The sequence below is a fragment of the Meriones unguiculatus genome, chromosome 14 (assembly GCF_030254825.1).
Source record: "Meriones unguiculatus strain TT.TT164.6M chromosome 14, Bangor_MerUng_6.1, whole genome shotgun sequence".
Classification (NCBI taxonomy): Eukaryota; Metazoa; Chordata; class Mammalia; order Rodentia; family Muridae; genus Meriones; species Meriones unguiculatus.
In genome coordinates, this window is record NC_083361.1 from 55,225,305 (window position 1) to 55,250,182 (window position 24,878).

The 24,878-nt window shown below is 43.1% G+C and overlaps 2 protein-coding genes across 4 annotated transcripts in view; one reads left to right on the plus strand and one right to left on the minus strand.

Annotated features, from left to right (window-relative positions):
* Asb7 (ankyrin repeat and SOCS box containing 7) overlaps positions 1-5,236 on the minus strand; it is a 46,417-nt gene extending 41,181 nt beyond the window's left edge. Inside the window, exons 1-2 of the mRNA XM_021633261.2 lie at positions 4,688-5,236; positions 4,412-4,500 (exon numbers count right to left, since the gene is read on the minus strand). The gene's annotated coding sequence lies outside the window, so the exon portion shown is untranslated. The remainder of the gene's footprint in view (positions 1-4,411; positions 4,501-4,687) is intronic.
* Lins1 (lines homolog 1) overlaps positions 5,153-24,878 on the plus strand; it is a 35,500-nt gene continuing 15,774 nt past the window's right edge. The window contains exons 1-2 of one of the 3 annotated variants that reach the window (XM_060367297.1): positions 5,153-5,234; positions 21,072-21,376. The gene's annotated coding sequence lies outside the window, so the exon portion shown is untranslated. The other 2 variants (XM_021633276.2, XM_060367296.1) reach the window with 2 other exon arrangements.

A 24,878-nucleotide genomic window follows, 5' to 3' on the forward strand; every position in this document is an offset into this window, starting at 1 on the left:
TTTAAGATTTCTTCCTCTTCCAATAGTATGCTTACACATAAGCACAGATGTTTAAAGTGTCACTCCTTGCACACACACACTGCATCAGCATCGAGGGGAAAACACACTCATGGTGCACCATGGACACATAGTCTCTGTTACCTGCACCACTGTGAATTACAAAGGGCGAAGATTTATTACCAAAGGAGCCCCAAAGCCTATGGTGTCAGACTAGCAGTTAATTTTCTCTTGGTGTTACTTATGGGCACTCAGGTACATATAAAATAGAGAGAAAAAGCACCATGGATGTTAAGAACAAATACAACCTTACAGCAAAGATTCACAGAAAAAAAAAAAAATCAAGAAAAGCCAAAGATTGGAATGGAAAAGCCTAGTTTCCTGTAGGGAATGCAAGTTAAAAATCTGATGGCTCACAGAAATCACCGATAGAACAGGACTCATTACAAAGGAACAAATTTTCTAGATAATACACCTTCATGGAGGTTTCTATGGTGGCTGTAGACTCCAGCAACTACTTAAACCAGACCCACCTCTGGAAATTACATTCTAGGTTTCAGCCAGAAAAAAGTAAATAACAAATATGGAAGACTTCAGAGGTATCAAAATGAATCATCTTTCCCAATGAATGTCATTTTCTTAAATGGTCTTAGTACTTAATGTAAACACTATGTTTACATGTTGCTAAATCACTTTTTCTACTGTAATGAAGTCAAAAGATAACCTAGGTCTCCAAGATTTCAAACAGTTGGCCAAATTGGATACTACAAATTTGTCACTGCCTAATTTCTTTACAGATGGCAAGTGAAATTCATTCAGTTAAGACCAAATTTTCTATATTGAATTAATACATTTTCCATATTGAAATAATAGAATTAAGTAGAATGTACCCATAAATCAAGGCATGCTTGAAATTTACCCAAGAATACACAGCCTTCAACAAGTCTGACATCACTACAATTTTCTTTGTCACAAGACTAGATATTAATGAATTTTGCTTATTGTTTTCTTGTTTTGTTGGGTTCAGACACCGAACCTCCTATGTGTACTGACAGCTGGTTGGCAATCAGGGATCCTCTTGCCTCAGTCTCCCAAGTGTTAGGACCACTGGCCTGCTGCCTACTCCTGCAACTTTTCAAAAAGTGACTCAAATGAGAAATCTGTTTCCTGGTCCCAAAACCAACAAAAAACAAGGTAACAGTTCCCAGCTCAAGACAAGACATTTCTGCATTTCTTTGCAAAGTAAACCAAGATATGGAAAGAAAATCTGTAACTTTGAAGATACTGGCTCTGAGGACAAAAACTAAAAATCCACTAATGGCTCACAAGACCCCAGAGGGAAGCCAGATAGAGAAAGCTACTCTGCCAGGTCAAAGTACACAACATGGTCCACAGGCAAGTGCCGAGTTCCACTTATACAATCAGGAGTCCGACACCCAAAATAAAGCAGGTGTTATTTTAGTATCACTCAACATACCATAGTGTTTAGGTCCCCAAAGAAGGATATCGTATTTCCTCCAAATTACTGGACCTCTGTGAGACACAAAGATTTTTTATCCCTTATCACTTAACTATGACTCACATAAATTTTAGTAGAAAACCCAATGAGTTTCACAAAATGTGGATGAGGTGATAGAGAAAAGTTTAGAATCAATTATCCAGACCCAACCCAAAGCTTAAACCACACATTATTAGAAATGCTTTGTCAATAGTGTCCTACTAACAGCTGGCATGCCAAGTCAAATCAGACTTAGCAGCCTCAGCCCAGTGCCTCAGAAATTTGTGAGAACACTGCACTGGAGGAGTGGGTTCAAATGAAAATGAAATGAAAGACCGAAGGTCAAGTTTCGGGTATAGAAGCTGTATCTAACTTTATTTACACATTTTGAGAACGGTATCACCATGGCTAAATGTAAATGTGCGTGTCACACACACACACACACACAAACAAAATAAGACATTCATGTAGTTCATACATAATGTACACACAGAATTAATTGTGAATGACATCACTTTAAGTATAAAGGGTAGGAGTTGTCATAATATTCTAAAGATGTAGCACTGAATAGCATCAATTATTCTTCTGATATAAATCTGTACGTTGTTACCAAATAATCAGATAAGTGCCCTCCCATGTCACTCACAATAAAATTATTACTAAGATGACAGCCATATCTAGCTGGTCATGTTGTTAAATAAATGTCCAAATTAGATAAAATTTCAAACATTTGACAGAGCCTGGACCAAACATTCTCAACTCTGCTAATTATCAAAACCTCTCCCCCTGCTTGTGTGGGGGGAAGGAGAGATGCACATACATTCATCACTTCATTTCAGAAAAAACATTGTCAGCTGAGCAGGTCCATATACTATCTCTTAAGCAGCAATGATGACCTAGCTGGAAACCAGGAGAGAGCAATGTCCTGTCTTTACAAGTGTGACTCAAGATCCTCTATAATCTCAGGTAAAAATATTCCTCACTTAGGATTCCTGGCAAATACATGCTAAGGTTAACTCTGAAGCAGAAAAATGCCCCCTACCTCTACTGAGGAGGCTAGACTACAAAATATATACCGCATTTGCTCTTTGAAATACACTTCAAATATCTTACTACCATTTTTGAAAAAGTTATAAAGTATTCAGAAAGCATCACACTGCTGAGTTCCATATTTAACTGCTGAGCCACCGCTCCAGTTCTGTATTTAAATAACAACCACCTTTAACTTGAGAGACCTTTCCTCGATTCCCATACACATGAATGATACCCTAAATTTTCTCCATAGTATAGTCACTGATGAATATTAGGTTTTTTTCCTCTTTCTTTCACTTGGTTCTTTAAAACTGTGTCTCACTCTGCAGACAGCCCAGGTTGACTCCAACAATCTCTATCTTCCATTCCTCAGCCTTGAATGGATAGCAATTATAGCTAGGCATGATGGAACATGCCTTTAATCCCAGCACTCAGGAGGGAGAGGCAGGCAGATCTGAGTTCAAGGCCAGCCTGGTCTACAGACAGTTTCAGACAGCCAAAGCTACACAGAAAAACCCTGTTTCAAAAATTAAAAAAAGCATAGCAATTATAGAGAGGGCCTTTCACACAGAGCTAATACATATTACTTTTAAATTCCATTCAGAACATATTCTTTTCTACGGCAACTAGTTTCAAGTCTTAAAAATATGCAAGACCTCAGAATCCCTTAAAATTATCTTTATGTCTTAAGGATCAGCAGACTCAAAAGGTATTATTTTTTGTGTATGTGCAAGACAGAAAATCTGAAGGAACAGAGTAAGAAGCCTATCCTTTTAAATACTTCTTTGTACTGAAGTCACAAAAAATTGAGGTATTAAAATAAATGAGACACTTTTTATTTGTGATAACAAATGTTATAGAGTTATTCATTAGGAGGTCTCTGGGTTGCCCTTTATATAATTTTTGTCTATATGGGTTTTTGTGTCTATTCTCTCTTTACAGTAATGTTCTAAACTCACCTGTAGGGCATTTTCAGAGGTAGCCACAAAATAGGCAGCAGAAACCTAGCACATGACTTAGGTGCTTACATTTCAATCTAGCATATTCTCCCCACAGGTTTTAAAATGAGAAAACAAGAATGACCACTGCCAAAACTAAAGCACCAGATAGCTAAACATACCAAAACATTACTTTGTTTTAAAATTCTTGACTGTGCCACTATTGTCAAGGAGACACAATGTAAATTTTTATAAGTTCACCTAGAACATCAGAGATGCAGCAAATATTATCACTTTAAAACAACTCCAGTGTCCATCCATTTTGCAACACACAAACACACAAAAATCCAGAGTAAACTATACTTTGCTTCAGGGGCTAACATTGCTTTTATACAGTTCCCATTCCTAAGCTACACACATTCACCTTTTCGAGGAAAACCAAATCAAATTATTTTCTTTAAAACTTCTAAGTTTCAATCCTCCAGTTCACCTTCTGCTACTAAGCCATTATCAGTTAGGTAACTGAAGCTTTCCTGATGGAGGTAGAGAGAAAAACTAACATGGGGGAAAACAGTAAATTGTGGTTGAATTCAAAGCAGTATCATTCAAAATTAACAAGCAATTAACATGAAATTGTGGAATCCCTATGAGGGTAAGGAAGGCGGGGGAACTACAAAAAGGTCTCAAAGCCTCAGAGCAAAGTAAATGACACAGTGTACCAAAAGATAATGCAAAACACGGAAACTCTCTGAAGGGGAACCAGAAGACGGTTCTAGAGTAAAGAAGTTATTGAGATGTTAAGGATTGGGCAGTGTTTCTATTTTTGCTAGGAAACTAGGGTCTAGGAAAGCTTGCATTCCCAGGCAACCACCCTGAAAATAAAGCATTGCTTAATGAGGTAGGGGCCAGGAATAAACAATGGGGGAAGGGAGGTCTGGCTCCTTACCTTTAGAGAGGATGCTGGTCCGTTTATTGCTTCTGTGGTGGGTGGCCAGACCCCCTTCTGCTCGCGAGTAGCCTCCAGCCAGCTCAAACCTGGAAAACAGAAACCAATGAGTGGTGCAGTGATCCAGGATCGAGAAGAGGGCTCTGAGGATGGGGAAGCCAAGGACCAGCTGTAAAGTGGCAAGGGCAGGAAGGCGCGAGCAAGTCTTCTCCTGCCCCCCACCCCTCCCAACACCCAGCCAGCCCCTTCCCCTTGTGGGGAAGAAACTGACTTTACCTGTCTCCTCAAGCTGCAGCTCCTCTCCCTCCTTTCAGCCTCCTCCACATTCACCAACTTCTCCATTGACGAAACACCCCAGGCAGGGCCGGACACCGTGTTCCTGATCCTCCTCAGTGCTTCACGGCCCCAGCCCGGAGAGCATCCAGATAGCCGTTCAGGCTGGGGCTGGCCGGCTTGGCCTCTGAGCAGTCTCCGGGAAGGGGTGCTGGGAGGAAGTGCCGGCTTGGGTTGGGGGCGGGGGGTGGGGGAGGGAAGCAGTCCCGGTCCAGGGGCTCAGACCAGGGGTCTGCCGCGCACCGGGCCGGAGGCTTCCAGCTACCGAGGGACTCAAGAGGTCTGGGCACAGAAAGACCCCAAGTCGTACCAGGTCCGAAGTGTCAGCAGCGGGGTGTCCCGACAGGGGGCTTTCGGGATGCACTTTGCACTGGGCCACCCCCGCCCCCTCCTTCCAGCACTTTGGGGTCACTGGGATGGGACCAAGCCTTCCGCAACCAATCAGCTGCCGCACTGAAGCCTGCGCTCCAAGCCGTAAACCAGATCCGCGGTGAGTAGGGGTGGGGGGGCAGGGGGTGGGGGCGGCTTGGTTGGTTGGTTGCTTCCTTCTCCTCAGCCAGTGGCCCCCACCCCCTGGCTGCCGTAAAGCTGCCTGCGGGTTCGCGACAGTTAAAGGAGGCGGGCTGGTAGAGGACGGGACTCGTCTTCGATTGGTTGCTCTTACTTAGTCCCTCCGCTTCCCCGAGGTGATTTCCGAGGCTCCACCCCCGGCCTGGAGACTCGAAGCGGTTGCTAAGAGACACTGTACTACGAATGGGGCTTCTACGCATGCTGAGGGAGGGGCCGGCGCTGCCTTCGGTGAAGTACGGTGGCCCGGAGTGGGCAGTAATGGACGCGAGTGGCGGGATGATGGCGGCGTGGCCCGGCCGGCTGGCAGCCAGGTAGCCCCGAGCCCAAGTTGAGCTGGGAGGCGGGGGCAGCGTGTGCGCACCAGGCCGAGCGACGGACGAGGCGACCCGGCCAAGGGCGGGCGAGGAGGGCCCTGGCTCCCTCCCGCTCTGCAGCGCTTCTTGGGAACGAGTGGTGGGTCCTCGGTGCATCTGTCGGTCTCTGAGACCCGGTTAGCTTTCAGGCTGCCTACGTCTCGCCCAGCCTACGAGAGAGCATGCTTTTTTGGGATCGCGATGCGGGGTCAAGGGCTTTCCTGTGAATGAAAACGAGCGGGGGAAAATGAAAAGTGGGCATGTACTCCTTCAGCCAGTGTTTGCTGGCTTGTCACTACTCTAGTTGTAGGGGAGACTTTGTGAACCATATTTTTGCTTTTATCGTAACAAGATGAAACTGCAAAATGATTAGGGAGACGAAAAAAAAAAAGTAATGCAATGTAGTTTGATTAGGACGCAATGGACTCTAAAGGTTGTCGGGAGAGGTCTCCCAGAGAATGACATTTGTGCGACGTGAATGACAAAAAATTGGCCCAACAGAGAGCTGAAGAAAGACTTTTGCAGGCAGAGCTAATCAGCATTGCAAAGCCTTTGGTACTGGAATAAGCTTTATTTTATTTATATTTATGTTTAGAGGAACGGAAGGAAAGCCCTGTGACTGAAGCAGAGAAAGGGGGAGAAAGATGGAAGTGAGCTGAGAGGGTCTGGGCAGGCTGCAGATTTTGCAGCACCTCATAGGTCATGCCTGAAGGATTATAGTTTATGTCTTGCATCCATCACTCAGTAGAGAAAGCTGTTTTGGGGAACTGGCTTACTGCAGATGACGTAACCTATTGAGATATTTTGTTGCAGGTGGGAGTCAAAGTGTTCATTTTGCCTCTGGTTCTTATCTTCTAGGCTGTTGCTCACTTATTCAAAAGTCTTCCACAGGAGTTACCTCTTAGGAAGTTCACTTACTGCCAGTAAAGGCAGGGGTGGCGGGGACACCAAAAAAAACTGAAATATCTGAGTTCAATGATACTGTGTTTTTGACAGGGGGCATTGGGGCCATACTGTCTAGTCCTCACTTGAATACATAGAATGTTTGAAGGGCCTCGCAGATTCCCAGTTAAAAGGTGAGAGTAGATGCGCAGACAGCTGAGTGTGTTTTCACAGAAAAAAAGGGGTTAGTGAAAGCCTGGATGGATACCTTCCAATTGCAGAGTCTTAGGGAACCCTGAGAGAAAGCCTATGAATTAGTTTGTGGGCACAAAAGTGAAGAGACTCCAATAGGCAGATCTTAAAGACACTGCAAGGCTATGTGTTTTTTGGAGTTTGGGACAGTATCTTAAGAAAAATAGATGTTTTAGAATGTGGATGTGTATAGTGTGAGCCAAGATACTACTTAGGAAGGAATCTGTTGTCTGTGTCAAGGGTAGAAGTGGTTCACTGTAGCCGTGACAGTGAGAACAGTGAGAAATGGCGTAAGGAAGGGGTTCTAAAATGAAAGGCTTTTGGCCTCCATGTATAGCTCCTGTGTACTCCATACACTGAGCTAAAAACAGGTACAGAGAAAAGTGAGTTTGAAGGGTATGGCATGAGTTGTTTATGAGGATACCTACTGATCTCCTCTCTGCAGGAGGCATATGGGTACTTACATACAGAGTTACTGTGAGTATTCAATGGAAGCTAAACTCCACCTTGTAAATTTTTCCTGGAGCGATTAGTCCTATAGCCTGTCTCTCAAGATGCTTAGCAGTGGCAGCTAGCCATGGCTCCTAAGCAGTGGCACAATCACCAGAGAAGACAGCCAGTGCTCTGAAGTGTTTCCAGCATTTGTTGGGCTGTTGTGTTTTTATATCTCCTCATGTCTGTAGAAGGCCTGGCTAGGTCTCCTATACACATGCAGTTATTGTTTCTCACAGCATTTAATAAAGGGCATGGGAGGTTTGGTATTTTTATACAATGAGTTTGTACTAAATGATATTTGCCCACCTGTAAGCTAATGTGACTGTTGTAGACATGGATAGTAAGTTAGCTTTTAATAAGGGGGGTTTCTGCTTATGGTGTGTTTATTGGGATGTGGCCTCATGATAGGGCAATGAGGTTGTATATAACCCAAAAAGGAGCTAAGCCCTAACTTCTAGAAGGAAAATTGAAGGCATGAAAGTCTGTGAAATTGTTCTGAGGGAAGGTATGGGGAAGGCTGAACTCTGAAAGGTTCTGACAGTGCGAAACCAGTAGAGGAAGAGGATATAGAGAGCCTGATGGAGAAAGACTTTCTGGAGATGGAGAAGCCTTGCCAAGAGTCAGTGTCCTTATAGAAAAGGCAGGCTTTTTTTTCCCCCATGGAAAAACTGCACAGTTGTTACCTATGTGAACATAAACCTACATTTCTTTTAAAGAATCTGTCGCTTTGGCCAAAAGACCATTTAATTTTTTTGCCTTGGTTTTTTGAGACAGGGTTTCTCTGTGTAGCCTTGGCTGTTCTGGACTCACTTTGTAGACTAGGCTTGAACTCACAGAGATCCGCCTGCCTCTGTCACCCAGAGCTCTGGGATTACAGGCATCGCCACTGAGCCTGGCTCAAGTGATAAAATTTTAAGTGGAAAGAATGTATGAAAATTCTAGGGAAGAGTAGTGGGTTTGTTTTAAAATCTGCATCCCAGCGTGAGGGCATGTGACCAGTATGGGTTAGTGATTAAGTTACTGCTGCCTTTAGTGAACCCCACAGGTTTCTTTGCCTGTGCCAATATGAAGCTTCTCAGAAAACACAAGTTCTTAGACCATCTCTGCATTTTCTTAAACTTACTTAAGAGTTGTGGGGGGGGGGGGGTGACCACCACATGTGGAGGTGAGAAGACAGCTTGCGGGACGTTCACCCCTTCTACTCTGTGGGTCCCAGGCAGAAGGTCCTGAAGCTTGGCAGCAAGCTCCTTTACCCACTGAGCCATCTTGCCAGCCTAGGAGAACATCTTTAACCATAGTTTACTTAGAAAATGTCTAAGTTTAGTTTCAGTAAGAATCAGGTTGTCATATAAGAAAATTTCAACCACTCCTGGCTATTAATTTAGATCAAATATGTGTCAAAGCCAGAGCTATGTAACTGCACATTCAAAGGAATGTGTGCTACTCTGCAAGCAGGTTCAGAATTCCAACAACAAGCAATCAATCAAACAGACACCCCGAACAACGACACAAGCTATTTTGAAGGATTCCACATATTTTCCAAAGCTTTTTAATCATCAGTTTTATCCTTGGTGCTGCCTGTCAGTCATCTTTTTGTAATTTCAGATCTTGAAGTTTCTCTTTAAAATGAATGCCTAACTTATAATTAGAAACCAGTTATATCAGGGATTGATGAATGCTGTGTTTTGGTTAACTTTGGATCTTTTACTCTACAGTGATTTACTGTAAAAACAAAGGATTTCCGCAAACAGTTTGGAAAACAGAACATCTTGCCTTTAGTCTAGCTCCTTTGCCTTTCAGTTCATTTAAAGCACCAACACACAAGTTAGTCTAGGCTTAGTCTGAAATTCTGCCTGAAGTGATTTTAATAGAAGCCATTTTCCATAAGGCCCTGCACGAGGTCTCCAGAGCTCTCCAGGTTTGGGGCTTTGTAAGTTTAAAGAAACAATCTAGTCTTTTCTTGCAGTGGTATGCCACTTTTTTATAATAATGTGAGAGAAACCTGTCAGAGGTCTTTGCTTTGTACCAGGCCTTTCTGACCAACTAGACCAAACCAGAACAGCCGTTTGTACTAAGTATAGGTAATCAAACTTAACCTTGAAATAAACTGCTTGTTTGTTTATAATAATGATAAAATAAAATATAAAATAAAATGATAAAAGTAATAATGGTAAAATAAAAACTTCCCAGGGACTGTACAGCAGGGACTCCATCAGGGCCCGATGTGCTTGAGCCAGCATGAAAGGATGTCCCGTGTCATTCCTGTAAAGAAAGTGACTCAGAAGTCAGCATCTTTTTGTTTTCTGCTTTTGTTTTTCTGCCTCTGGAGCACAGCTCCATTATCCAGTCACCTTAGAATGTCTTTTCTGTCTCTTTATATGATTTCTGGAGTTTGGCTCAGGGGTAGAGTACTTGCCTAGCATGTGGGAGACATTGGGCTTAATCCTGAGCCCTAGTGGGGGCGTGGGGGAAGAAAAAAGAGAACAATCATTAAATGAGACGTTGCCTAATTTATGAGTCGTAGATAAAAACCTATTAGATCTTCACATATGTTAAAGTGATATTTTTTAACAGTTCAAATGTAATTTATGAGTTAGTTTTTGAACATTTGCTTAGAACCAGGCAGTTTCAAAGTCTACGAAGAAGGAAGGGAACACGAGAGAGGGGCTTGAGGAATCTGTGTGAAGTAGAGAGAACACAGCAGCAGAGAACTCACAGCTCAGGCCAGATGCTACTGCTGGGGAGACTGGAAGGTCTGGTCACTGTGCTCTCTCCGCATGGCCAACTTGGCCATCTTCCAGTTAAAAGCCCACATTTGAGCCGTAGCAACTTTTTAAGAGATGTAGAGTTGGCAGGAGGAACATCAGATAGCCAAAATTTTACAGGGTGTGCTACTGGAGAGCCCCAACTTGCTTTATTGACTTTGGCTATCAGATTTTCATTCTTAAATTGTTATTCTTTGGCTTGAAAGCAGTTTAGATTGCAGAGCTTTGGAGCGGTCGGGGGTCGCTTTTTCTTTGGTTTGCTTTTCTTGTCGTATAGGGATCAAACGAAGGCACACTTATACCTGCAAGGCAGATACTGTGTCACCGAGCTACACCCCAGCCCTAGACTTCAGATCTTACTTATTTATTTTAGAAGCATTTAGAAAATTTGCTCAAATGACAAAAAATTAGATGTTACCAAAATAAAAATTAGCACTCAGTATAACAAAGAGTGAATTTAAATTATCCAACTCCATGCATATTCCCAGTTAAGCATCTATACAAACAACTGTTTACCATTTTGTTTACATGAGGATAAGGGCAGTGTTTACATAATAGAAAGTTTCTGACCCCCAAAATCAGACTATAGATAATTTCAAATTTTAAAAATAGTAAATATATTTCAACAACAAAAAAACCCTGATTTATTTTCGTTTTCTCTTACCATAGTGAGGTTGGTTTTTAGTTTTAAAAAATAAACTTTTTATATTTAGTGTGTGTGTGTGTGTGTGTGTGTGTGTGCGCGCGCGCGCGCGCGCGTGCGCGCGCGCATGTGGAGGTCAGAGGACAGCTTTAATTTTTGTTTTTTTATTTTTTTCAAGACAGGCTTTCTCTGTGTAGCCTTGGCTGTCCTGGACTCGCTTTGTAGACTAGGCTGGCCTCGAACTCACAGAGATCCATCTGCCTCTGCCTCCCAGAGTGCTGAGGTTACAGGCCTGTGCCACCTCGCCTAACTCAAAGGACAACTTTCAGTAGTTGGTTCTCTCCTTCCACCTGGTAGGTCTCAGGGATCAAACTCAGGTGGTGAGCCTTTGGAGGAAAGCACCTTTATCTACTGAGCTGTCTTGCTAGCCCATTTTAATTTTTTTAAATACAAGAAATACATTGGCTTTTTAATATTAAGACATGTTATATTTACAGTATCAGTGTGGGCAAAATATTTGATTATTTACTGTGTTTTAAACTTTCAAGATTTTTCAACATTATAATATAGCTACATATATTTAAGTTTTATTGAAGAAATAAAACTAAATGATTGGTCTTTCTAGTTTCTAATAGTAAGCCCTATCTTATCTTTTAGTGTAAGTGGCATTCTTACACAGGATCATGTTAGGCCCAGTTCTTAAATAATGCCACCAAAAAGCTACATGGGACCTGCATGCAGCAAAGGCAGATAACCTTCCTGGGTGCACTTAGACCTTCCTGATGTGGAAGCCACTCCTTTGGGATAGCTTCTCACTTTGATGTAAAAAGTAGTAAAAAGTAGGTAGTTAGAATTTCAGAATATTGCTTTTTCTTCTAAGATTGGTTTCTGTTTTATGGGAATGAGTGTTTGTATCCTTGTATGGCTGTGCACCACATGTATGCTGATGCCTGAGGAGGCCAGAAGAGGGTATCATATTCCTCCAGATCTGGAATTAAGGAGCACCGTGTGGGTGCTGGCAGCTGAATTCAGGTCCCATGCAAGAGTGAGAAAGGGCCCTTACCACTGAAGCACCTCTCCAGCCTGGATTATTTTATGGCTTTTAGTAAGAAGAAATGGACGCTGTTCTTTCTTCCATCATTCACGGCTCTCAGAAGAGACTTTTGGGAATTTCACAGTCCAGGGATGTGTGAGGAGCATGTTCTGTTTGCTAGGTGACGTCTGGTGCGGCTGTGACAGGGTCACTTCTGCATCCTTGCCCATGTTACTCGTAAGCTGGTTTTCCCATTTCTGGAGTCCATGCAGTTGTTTCTGTGATTGCTCTGACCACCACCCATCTTTTACTACTCAAAGGCAATTTAAACAAGATTACATATTTTTAGAGCTGGTTTTTTTTTTTTTTTTTTTTTTTTTTTTTTTTTTTTTTAGTGATGACTTCACTGGGGATAGCACGTTTAGCAGCCAGCTCAGGCATATTGTTCTTCCTGCAAATTGTTGGCTAAAGTCAGGAAGCAACCTCAGGACCTCTCTTCACCAGATAAGCATCAAGTCCACTGTGCTGATCTCCAATTCCTGCTGAAACCTGGGCTGTTGTTTTTTGGTCCTGAGAAACCTCATGAAAAACCGTATCTTATGATGGGCTTTTTGTCTTTGAAGAAGCAGTCATAGGACCTAACAGATTTGTTTGACTGTCCTGGAGTAACCTTTCAAGAAGGTGGCCTGCAGTAGCCAGTTTGTGTGTGTGTGTCTGTGTGTGTGTCTGTGTGTATATGCGCACATGCGCGTGCACACGTGCACTTGAGTGCATCCATATGTGGTTACACGAGTGGGTTTATACATGTGTTCATGTGGATGAAGGCCACAGGATAGCCTTGGGTGCCAGAAACAACAACAACCTCATTTGAATCAGGATCCTTCATTGACTTGGAGCTCGCCAGTTAGGCCTGGCTAGCTAGCCAGTGCACCTCAAAATCCTCCTAACCTCTGTCTCCACAGTGCTGGGATTGCAGAGACATAAACTCCATCTCCATATACAGCTCTCTCCTCAAGTACACACAGTGCTTCTTAAAGGACCCGGGTTCAGTTTCTTGTTCCCATGTTTAAGTGGTTCGCAGCTACCTCTAACGCCAACACCACGAGATCTGATCGTCTGACCTCTGCAGGCACCTGAACACATGTGACATACACACATGCACACACAAATCTTGGTGTATGTACCTTGTGCATAGTATTTGGTTTATTCATTTAAAAATATTGAGTCTTATATATAAAGCAACATGGGTTTGTTTTCAATGGTTAAATACTCAAATAAATCTTAAAGAATGACTCACTGGAGGAAGTCCCCACCCCAAATGTAGCAACTATCATATGCTTGGTCTCTGTAGAATCTGGGGCTTGGGAATTTTTCATAATTTATAGTGTCTTCTGTGTATACCATATCTGGCTTCTAAAGCAGGTGGTAGTCAAGAAAATAAAGGTTGAGCTCTGGATGATGGTAGGTGCCATTCTGGATGGGATTGTGTAGGGATCTGGGAATGATAAATAGGGCCACAATAGACACAGATGTCACCCACTGACATACTTGTATCCATGGTCCAGCTGCACCTGGCAGAAAGACAGATAGGGATGAGTAGAGAAACTGCTTTGTAGATGCTGCTCTCACTGGCGCAGCAAACAGGGGCCACTTACAGGACATGAGGTGGTAAAGAGCAGTGAACCTTCCCATGAAAATTGATTTCTGACGGACTGCTTCATCATTTTATTACCTAAGTAGAAAACTGCCACTTTTAATATTAATGCAATGTTCCGCTTTTAGAAAATGCTTCACACAGTGTGATATGAAGCCAGGGAACTCAGATTTCTTACCAGTATCATCAAATAGACTGAGCAGAAATTTTTAGTGTCATCTTTGGTCTAATTCTTGGGCCTTCCCAGACCCACAAAGTCAGAATCTGGGATGGCAGAGTGAGCATGTTGTTCATACTCTAACAAGCCTTCCAGGGAATTCTGGTGCTAGAATATGAGAACATTGTCTTAGATGATATTCAAGATTCTTGTAGCAAAATGAGGGGTGGTGGTAGAAGTGGTCCTGGGGCTAGAGCCCAGCAGCTCACATATACTAGACGAATGCTCTACCACTGAGCGATATTCCAGCCCAAAACTATTCGAATGCCCGATCTAAATCTGTGGCACATTAGAAAAGTTAGACTTTGGAGCCGTCCAGTGATAGCTATGCAGGAAAGATCAAAACTGTATTGAATGCTGCAGCCCCTCACTCCAGCTCCGAAGAACAAAACTGTCACTCAAGGCTCTTCCGTAGAGATGGAAAACCTGGGAGTCAGCATAGCCTCTGGGCCCGGTCAGTAAAGCTCAGGATGGCTTCTTTCCACAGTGGAAGTATTATAAAGGAACAGAATCAGAAGTTAACTGTCAGTCCTCCTGCCATAGTGCCTGTGGACTTCTGTCACTGAGATGGCCCTCCTGAGCAAGAGAGGGGCAGTCCATTTTTCAGGGTCCCACAATTCCACCTTAGGACACATGGAGTTTGGCAGATTTGAATGATGCATTCTACTTGGCAGCAGTTGTAACAGCCCAGTGAGGGTCCTTGTGAGTCAGGAGAGAAAGTTCTAATCAACTTGGGCTTTAACATAGAGGATTGGACCATGCCAGGAAGGTACCTGGGGCTACCCTGGCATAGACATGGTGTGTGATTGCCCTAGTGTACTAGGCCTGTTGCTTATCACATTACCTTTTCTTCTGGGTGCTTGAGGCCTCCTCCTAATCAGTAAATGTCATATAGGCTATACCTAATAAAGTGGGATGAGGGGGTTGGACTCTGTCTAGTTTCTGAAGTTTTTGTTTGATATCTGAGGAATCTTGGCTGATATACTTGACTTTGAGAATGATAAGGCCTTTGGGATTCTCTCCATCTAAGTTAGTATGTACTCATGGCCAAGACCGAATGAAGCATGGCTGAGTTCTCAGTAAGCCTGTTTTACTTCCTTCAATTTGGTGTAATTAATAGGTTTCCTTGTAGCCTTTTCATCCCTGCTCTCTTAAGCATGGGCATAGTTAATTATGACTCTCCCATGTAGATCCTTATCATGGTAAGTCCACTTAGGGTCTGTTTGGAAACTGCATCTTCCCCAGGAGGGGCTTCCACAATGTCTTTGTTTGGTTCCTATTGCTGTGATAAAACACCATGATCAAAAGCAGCTTGGGGAGGAAAGGGTTCATTTCACACTCTTATACCTGGCAGTCTATCATGAAGGGAAGTCAGGATGGGAAGTTGGAGGTGGGAATTGAAGCAGAGATCACAGAAGAATGCTGCTTCCTGGCTTGTTTTCCATGGGTGGCTCAGCCTGCTTTCTTTTACAACCCCAGGACCTTCCCAGAGTGGCATTGCCTACACTGAGCTGAGCCCTCCCATAGTAATCACTAATCAAGATAGTACCCCACAGACTTGCCTACAGGCCATCCTTATAGAGGTATTTTCTTAATTGAAATTCCTTTTTCCCAGATGACTCTAGCCTGTGTCGAGTTGACAGAAAATCTGACCAGTGCACAAAGGGTATAGGCATGCCTCATTGACCCATTTCTTGGCCATGGCATTTCATTCCTCATGCACAGGAGGCAGTTTATATAGTATATGGAATTCTTTAACAAAGTGGATGGGGTCTTGATTAAAAGAGCTGTTCAGTTTCTATGTGAGTAAGGTCAGGCATAGGAAAGGGAACGTGGACTCTGATGGTTTTCAGTTCTCTGTTGTCCACCTCACAGAAGGGATATAGAGCTTCTTTGTCCAGCAGGAGGTGTTTGTTCCCTAAGGGTATGCCTCAGATAGCTTTATGGGAGGAAGAGAGAGCCGGGGCCTCAAGAAATGGGGGTGAGCTTCTTGGGAAGGTGGTTATGGAGAGTGACCAGGATGAGATAGGAAAACTCCTGTCCTGATGAGGACCCCAAGAACCTGGCCAAATACAGGGGGCTTTTTCACAGATTTGGGGCTGGAGAAGGGGAGCTGGCCATTGGGGACATGAAATCATTTCCTACAGCTATAAGAGAACAGGGCAAACTGGACAACAGTACTGCAGTTGAGGGTACTGAGTAGGGGCCAAGCCTCTCCGTCTCAGGGCTAAGCTGTGAGACAGAGGAGCCATGGTTTAGAGTCCAGATATCAAAATTTTCTCCAGCTTTTTTCAGATGTCCCTCACCCCCACCCTCAAGGGTGATTCTGAAGGGAAAGGAGGTGATGTTCTCATGATAAGCCTGGAGAGCAGTTTCCCAGTCTCTAACAGACCCTTCCAGGGGACAAGAGCCCTAGGTTCAAGACACTTGATGAGCAGTTTTCAAAAGGGATATCTCACCTTACCTAAAGGACTTCCTGAGAAGATGTTCACAAGGAATTCAAGGTGCAGATGTCAAAGAGAGCATCTAACTTACTAAAAGGGCTTCTTGGCACTGGGACCACCAGTTAAAGGTCAGGGACCACTGGGTACACCACGGTCTAGGATTTGTAGATTGATGTCACAGAGAACACTCAGATGAATGGAGTCATTCTTGGGGGAGGGGGCTGATGATGACATGGGGGACAATGGTCAGGAAAGAAGAGAAACTATTGGGCCTCAAGAAGTAGTCATCACAATGTATGCAGATCATTGTAAATGGAGAGAAGAGAGACAGAAAACAGTCTTTTCCCCCCACAGACTAAGCAGTTGACCACTCTGTCCCAAGACTTCAGATCCCACAAGAGCTGTCCGTAGTTGGAGACCTCCTATTGAAGGGTGTAACACAGCTCTGGTTCCTAGCCACTGGAGGGCTATGGAGTTTGAGAGAAGGAAGGGAGGCCTTTGTTCTACAAGGGACTGCTCCCAGCCAGGAATCTGTAGTTGTCCTTGTTCTTCAGTGGAGTTGTTCAAAGGCCCTCTAGCACAGAGAAAACTCTCAGAGGAACACTAATCTCTCATTGCCAAGGACAGAGGTGAAAATGCTTTGGAACATGGAAACATGGCCCTACTGGGGAGTTGTTCCAAGTAGGGAGGCTTTTAGTTGTCTCCAAGCTCTTATATAGCACACCAAAGATCATGAGAAAACGGAAGAAGGTATTTGATGAACCCCAGAGTCCACGCAGACAAATGTAGTGTGGGTCAGATTCACTGGTGATAAAAAGAATTCACCAATTCATATCAAAGTAGAAAAGTTAACCTTACAAACACCTCAAGGGAGCAGAAATGTCCACAGCAAGCTGGTGGCTTGTGTTAAGCAAATGAGGGTAGTTCTGATTGGTCAATGTTCATTCTGTGGGCCTGCCTACTTTTATAAGCCATTCCTATGTACAACCCAGCCTTGCTTGTTCCCCACAATTCATGATGTCTCAGTGGATTCAGAACCAGAGTCATGGAGGACAGCCTTTGTTTTGAGTGCTTCAGCTTCTGCATTGAGTATCATAGCCAGCATCTAAACTATGTAGCTGCTTGGGCTGCAATTAAAGTTGAACCATTGTTGACTTAAGCTAAGGCTCAATCCTGAATCTTTTGGCAAACTCCAGTGGCCAGTTTGTAAAAAGAAAGTCAGTGTTTTATAATGTTGGGTTTGGGATGGAAGTCAAGAAAACTCACTTCAGAGATGGAAGCTTAAAAATCAAAGCTCCTTATTTGTGCACATCTGCGCAGGGAGGCAACTAGTTCATGATCTGCACTGTCACTGAAGGGAGATGGTACAACATTTTAAAAGGATGGGAACACAAAGCAAGGGGGAGCGAAGCAGGCTGTTGCTTTTTTGACACAAGGCGTTGAGCAAGGAAGTAAACAGTGGGTGACTGGACCTTATCCAGGTCACCTGGTTTCAGGACCCTTGACTCAGCTTTTTGCAGTCAGGTCCCCTCTTGGACTTTGGCCTGGAATTGAGAATGATAAGGGAACAAAGGCGTGGAGGAGCTTTTAGGCAAGATGGGCAACACATTTTTGACTTGTGTGCCTTAGTTTAGATAACGGGATAACAGCGGCAGTTTCCCTCTTTACATCCTTCACTGGTTAACAGATAAACAAGACACATTGAAGAGGCAGGATAAGAGCCTGGGAACAGGAATTCAGATTTGTCCCTGTAGGTAAGACAGGTTTTTCCTGAGGTGGCTGGACTCAGGCAGCTGTCTCCTAGCAATATTGGCTGTGGAAACTGAAGTAGGGGCAGTTCTTTGATAATTCTGAAATTAAGTAATGAGCAATCACATTTTCCAATAAAGGCTTCAAAGTTCTGTCATCTCCTAGAAAAACTTTTCTGTTTTTTTTTTTGTTGTTGTTGTTGTTGTTGTTGTGTTTTGTTTTGTATCAAAGTCTTATGTACCCCAGGCTGACTTCAAACCCACTGGGTACCAAAGATGATGTTTGTTTTGTGTCATTGTTATTATTATTGAAATGCTCATTTAGAACAGGGTTTGGCTGTTGAAAAGCTCAGGCTGATCTTGAATGATATTTTACATTCATTTGATTGTACACGCTTACACATGTACGGACCAGGGGAAAACTTTGGGAGTTGGTCCTTATTCACTGTGTGGGCTCAGGGATTAGACCTTAGGCTTGACAACAAGAAGCTTGACTACCTGAGCCATCCTACTGGCCCCCAAGGCTGTTACAGTACTCCCCTTTCTCCTGTGTCTGTCCCTCCCCCCAACTCCCAAGTGCTGCAATTACAACCATGAACAATCATGCTCAGCTTCCGGGTTTATTTATTTTTTTATTTTTTTATTTTTTTTGAGACAGGGTCTCACCATGTATCTCTGGCTGTCTGAAACTCACTGTGTGGACAGACCATTCAGGCCTCGCAAATGCTAGGAATAAAACTCAAATCCTAGGAATAAAAACATGCACCACCATGCCCAGCTAGTTTCCAGAAGTATTTTAAGAGAATATTTTAAGTGTACTTTCAGGGTGCTTTTCTGTTCAGTTTGTATAAAGACTTTAAGAATCAGGATCATAGCGTAAATTGGGCATAGTAACATCTTATACTCAGCACTCAGGAGCTTTAACAACTGAACCATGAGTTCAAGGCCATCCGGGACTACAAAGTGAGATACCACTTTAAGAAAAAAAGCTAATGTATTTTTAATAGATGTAAATGAAATCTATGTATATCAGTGCTAGGAATGGAAAGACTGACCCATCGCAAAATTGAGGGGTTTGTTTGTTTGTTTGTTTTTGTGATTCTGAAAATTGGTACCAGGCAAGCATTCTACCAGTTTGCTGTGTGTCCAATCTTCCCTCCCCTCCTGTTTTTTTTTTTTTTTTTTTTTTTTTTTTTTTTGGTTGGTAGGGGGTTGTTTCCAAGACAGGGCTTCCCTGTGTAGCCTTGCTGTTCCTAGAGCTCTCTCTATAGACCAGGTTGGCCTCAAATTCAGAGACCCACCTTCCTCTGCCTCCTGAGTGCTGGAATTAAAGGTGTGTGCCACCACTGCCTGGCTTTTGGTGCAAGGCCACCCTAAATTCTCAAACAGGCCTCCTGCCTGAGCCTCCTGAGTAGGTGGGATTATAGGCATGTGCTATCTTACCTGGCCAAAAAATATATATACACACATATATATTTCATAAATATTATAAATATATATAAATATTCATTATGCATACACACATATATACACACATACTTTGAGGTCACTGAAGAGTCACAAGCAGTTTGAGGAAAGACTCAGCAAGACATTCTGTAGCTTTTTCTTGATGTCTCCCAAGGGCAGTATCTTACTCAATACAGCACAGGATCTATATGCCTTCAAATGTGTGCTTGGTTCTTGTTAAGTCCAAAATCAGCACATGGAGACCACCACTCCCATATGCAATTTGCAAGAGTGTTTTATTTCGAGAAAACCTGCATGCAGGGGTCAAATCATTAAAAAGGGTGGCAACCCTAGACAAAAATTGGCAGACCTTTTTATAGGAAATGAGGGGAATTCTAGCAAGGGTTACTCACTGGTGGGTGCTGGGGAAGTTACAAAGCTGGATTCTTCTTTGGCTTTGGTCCAGGTGGTCTGGTCGGTGGGCTGCATTCCTGTGCCATGAATGTTTAACTACGGGATGAGATAAGGCTGCCCAGCACAGATGCCTTATCCTAAGACAAGATATTTTCCCATTCTTGTGCTTATCTCCAGGCTGTCCCTTGAGTAGGAGATTTTATGGTCTTGTTCCTGCAATTGATGACCTATGGCCTAGTTCCTGGGCCCGATGACTTCTTTTCAAGTCAGGCCCTGTTCTAAAATAGAGACAAAATGGAGAGTCCTCTCAGTTCCATGTGATTTTGTCATATGCTGGTGAATGTGCGCCTGTCCGTTTGTTAGCGTGGTGCGCCTCCTGTTATCTTTCATAGCCTCGCCCACCAAGGAGGCGGCTCTCTCAACTAGAAGCTGACTCCCATCTGTGCTATACTGCCCATTTGAGTCTCAGGAATAGAAATAATATGCACCCTCTAAGATTGCCTTTTTTTCCTCAGCATAATCCCTTTGAGAGCCACCTAAGTCATCTCGGATAGCAATAGGGTTTTTTGTTTGTTTGTTTGTTTGTTTGTTTGTTTGTTTTTGATGAAAAGTATTTCATGGTGTGGTTGCACTGCTTTAACCACACACCCACTGAAGGACATCTGGTAGGAGTTTTTGTGTGAATGGCTTTATTTTTCTGGCATGAATGCCAGCTTCACAGTTGCTGGGTCATCTGGTGAGTATATGTTCAGCTTTTTAAGAAAGTGCCAGATTAATTGGCAGAGTAGCTGTTTGAACGGGATCTAGTTTCTACACATCTTTGCCAGCATTTGGTGTCTCTGGCTATTACTGCAGCTATTCTGAGAGTGGTATTCTTTATAGTTATTTCTGATGTCCTTTCATGGTTTTTGTTTGTTTCCTGTTGTGGTAGAATAGTCCCTTGCCTATGGTAGCTGAGTACAGAGGACACTTAAAAATGACAGTATTGGGCTATTTAGGGCTCAGCCTTTATGGAGCACTGTCTCACCTTGAATGACATTTTTCTGTAATTGCTGACCTAAATGCAGTTGGGCAATTCATCCTAAAGCAGACGTTTCTATCTGTTGGGTGAACACTCAGATAAGAGTACAGGTTAATAGCTATGGGTGACAACCATGCTGGCCAGGGAAGAGGCATTGGTACACATTGTTGTCCTTCAGGAAGGCTTCTCCCAGGCTTCCTGAAACCTCTTGCTCAGAGATGATAATCTCCTTTTCCAGTCAGTTTGCAACCTTGGTTTTTAAATATACAGAACAAGCCTCTTTGCCACAGTCATGGGATTTCCCAAGATTGTCTTCAACATCAAAATCAGCGCCTGTTGGCTCTCCTCTTCTGCATCACAATTGACTTGTTTTTCTGTTCTGTTCTACAGAAAACAGGTGAATCAGTGAGGGGATTCAAGGATGACTGGTGTGGACACAAGAAACCAATGGCAGAGGAGAGACAGTGCACTCCAAGGTGACCCTTGCACAGACCCCGAGCAAAGCAGAAAATGCCATCTCTGCACTCCTGATTAGGCAACACTTTGGGGGCCATGGGCAGCAGCCTCCACTTTCCTGTTTTTTCCAGCAGTTCTGTGCAGTGTCCTTCTTCAGCTGCAAAGTCAGCTGGTTTCTGCAACTTCCTTTCTGTGTCCAAACGGTTTAGATCCTCTGGCTTCTGCAGATTCCAAGACAGGTGAGCACCAGCAAATTTCTGGTTCCCATTTGCTAGGGCGGTGAGGCTGCTAGGGTTCTAGTTCTGGATAACCCAATGGAACACCCAATGTCACTTTCTTTAGGGATTGTCAGTTCTCAGTTCATCAGAGCCATCTGGTTGCCCTTGAGGAATTGACATTCCAACCAGAGCCTTATAGCATTACAATCAGTCCTGATTTTTTGAGATACTCACTCTTTGTACCATTTCTTTTCTTTCTTTTTTTCTCTCTACCAGGGATTAAGCCTAGAACTTCATACATGTTGGTCACAGACTCTATACCACTGAGCTGTGTCCCTCAGCAATCTTTTCAGCTTCTTCATAGGATATTTTAGAAAGCAAATATTTTAGTTTTGTTGGAGTCCAGCATATCAATTTTTGCTTTATGTACCATGCTTTTGTCAAAGTTTTTCATCCTGAAGATTTTGTATTATATTTTTTTCTGAAACAACAAATTGTTTTACAACAGAAAAAAAAAAGTGTAACAGCGTCAGTGGACAACATATAAGGAATAATTTCAAGTTTTATATGCATGTCCTGATTCCTTTCCTAGAGTGGGTGGCTTCCCTTGTGAACGCTGTACAGGTGTACAAAGCCTCCCCACACACAGAGGACCCACACGAGACAGCTGGCTCTGAGCACATTTTGACAGGCTTGACTTTGGAATGGTACCTCTCTTTCCAGGCTAGCGTGATATTTCAGTTTGCAGTGAATGAACCTGTGAGTACCCACTTGAGGGACACAGTGTGGCCAGTTGATTCCCTAGTCTACTTTTTTTTAGATTTTTTTTCCCCCTTTAATAGAGCTTCCCCCTCCCGAGGGGGGGGGCAGAGCAGAAATTTTTTCTTTAGGAGTTTTCAACTTTTAATGTGCTATTTTTGGTTTGTGTGATCAAGTGCAACTGAAGTTTTATGCTGGGCCCCAGTAGAAGCACCCTAACACTTACTCTCCTTTATTCAGTTGTTTCCTGCTTGGTCCCTGAGCATTTGTTATATCTCCATTTTGTTATTTTCTGTCTGTAAAAGGCCCATCTGAATACTTGTTTATTTGTTTGTTTGTTTGTTTATATACTAGGGGATAGAGCTCAGGATTTACATAATGAATGCTCTACTCTTGAGCTTCATTTCCCAACCAAATATGTGTCACCATTGTTGTAGTTTGTGTTTGTGTACATACATACACACATGGAGGGCAGAGAACATCCTGTGGGAGACAATTCTCTCCTTCTACCTCTAGGACCCAGGACTGAGTTCTCCCATGGGGCTTGGTAATAGGCACCTGTTGCAAATGCCAGTGGTGCTTTGAATGAGTATGTCCCCGATTCTCTCAGATGCTTGAATTCTTGGTCCGCAGCTTGGGGATGTTTAGGAGGCATAGCATTGTTGATGGGAGTATGTCACTGGGGGCAAGCTCTGACAGTGTAAAGACTTGTACCATTTTGAGTTTTCTCTCTCTTCTTCCTCCTTGAGGTTCAAGATATGAGCCCTTAGCTTCTGTTCCAGGTGTCATGCCTGCTGCCAGGCTTTCTTGCCATGAAAGACTGCTGTCCCTCTGGAACCATAAACCCAAATTAACTCTTTATTCTCTAAGTTTCTTTGATCATGGTGATCCAGCAAGTTTCCTGTGATCCTTCATCACAGCAATAGAAAAGTAACTTAAACAGTTCCTTCACCCTCAGAGCCATCTAACGGGTCCCTGAAAATATATATTTAGTCTGATTTCTTAGAACCATTCCTACCAAAGAGGCTGGGTCCTACCATGAGAAAAAAAAAAAAACGGCTGTGTCTCCCACCCCAACCCCCATACTGACATTCACTGACATTGACTTTAATCTGAGTGTTGAGATGATGGTTGTGAAGAATGGCCAAGTAGAGGTTTAGTTCTCATTTAGTAAAATTTGAGGTGACAGGGATATTGTTTGAAGTATTTTTATTGCTATAAATAACATTGAAATGAAAATGCATGTGTTGCTGAAGTTTTTAATGATAAGAGATGAGCATATGATAATAGCTAAAGCCTAAAATATTCTAAGTATCAGTATTACTAATAAAAAAAAGTAATGAAAAGGGATTTAGCCTTTGAAGTGGAATAGGAAAGCCAGTTTCTGACATGTAACTGGAAAAGTATGCAGCAGCTGATTTCATTCAGGCCATTGCAGTTGGGAGTATGTTCTCTAATAGGAAACCTCTCAGAGAGGATGGCCAAAGAAAGAAGGGGTGATGTGACTTGTGGTCCCACCTAATTTTGTGGCTGAGACATGAAGATGAAATTCTGCAACTTGCCCAAATTCCATCTCAAAAAGGTTTGGATGGTGGCAGTCAGTTCCACCAAGACACAAGACGGCTGTGTCTGGACCTAAGACACAAGACAGGGCTTTCTAGTTAGTTGAGTGCTAGCATATAGAAGGTTACAGAGCTTCTTAAGTGCTGCTGCTTACATGAGTACGGAAAAGTTCAGCAGTGTCAGATGGAACGAAACTACCAGGATCTAGATTATTAGGTTGTGCAGAATACACACCACAGCTTGAAAACAGTGCCCAGAGGCTGGGAAGATCATGTGGTAGTTAACAGTGCTTGCACCTCTTGCAGGGGACCTGGGTTCAGTTCCCAGTAGCTGCGTGTAGTCACCCACAACCGCCCAGTAACTACAGCACCAGGGGATCTGATGCCTTCTTCTGGCATTTGCTGTTACTGTAGTGATGTTGTGCAAATAGCCACACAGACCCTCACATACACATACATAAAGATAAAAATAAACCTTAAAATAGTGTTCAGAGAAGACTTAATCAAAAGTCTTGTTCATAAATTTAAAATCTATAGCTTTGTTAACACTTAGCCACTTTATTTTAGTTTCCTGCTGCAAATTGTGTCTGGTGAGGTGGTCCACAGTACTAAATGAGAAGAAGCAAGCCATTAAAGGTCTTGCTGAAACCAGAACTCCTGAGGAGATGGCAGAAGTCTCTATGAGTCTTAAATTAGCCTGGTTTACATAGTGAGTTCCAAACCAGACAGGGTTACATAGTGAGACTGTGCTGCAAACAGCCAGTCAAGCAAACTAAAAGAAGAAAAGCAATCAAACAAAAGAGCAAAAAAGGTATGCATATACTGAACAGACATATATTCAAGCAAAACACCCAAACACATAAAATTTTATAAAGAACATAACAAAGTCAGAGCCCATGAATGGGCTACACTGTAGAAGGGAGGCTTGGTGGGAGTGGTCACCTTACAGCCTTTGCTCTGAGGAGGGAACTTAAACATGTGCTGGGCAGCTGGATATGAGTTCTGGTGGGGAAGGGGAGTCCATGGGTTCTGTTTAGGAGTGTGTTTTAAGAAGACAAAATTGGGAGCTGGAGAGATGGCCTGGTGGTACAGAGCACTGGCTGCTCTTCCAGATTTGACTTGATTCACGGTAGCCACAGGGCAGTTGTCGTAGTAGTTACTGTTCTATTGCTGTAAAGAGACAGCTAACTGACAATGGCTTG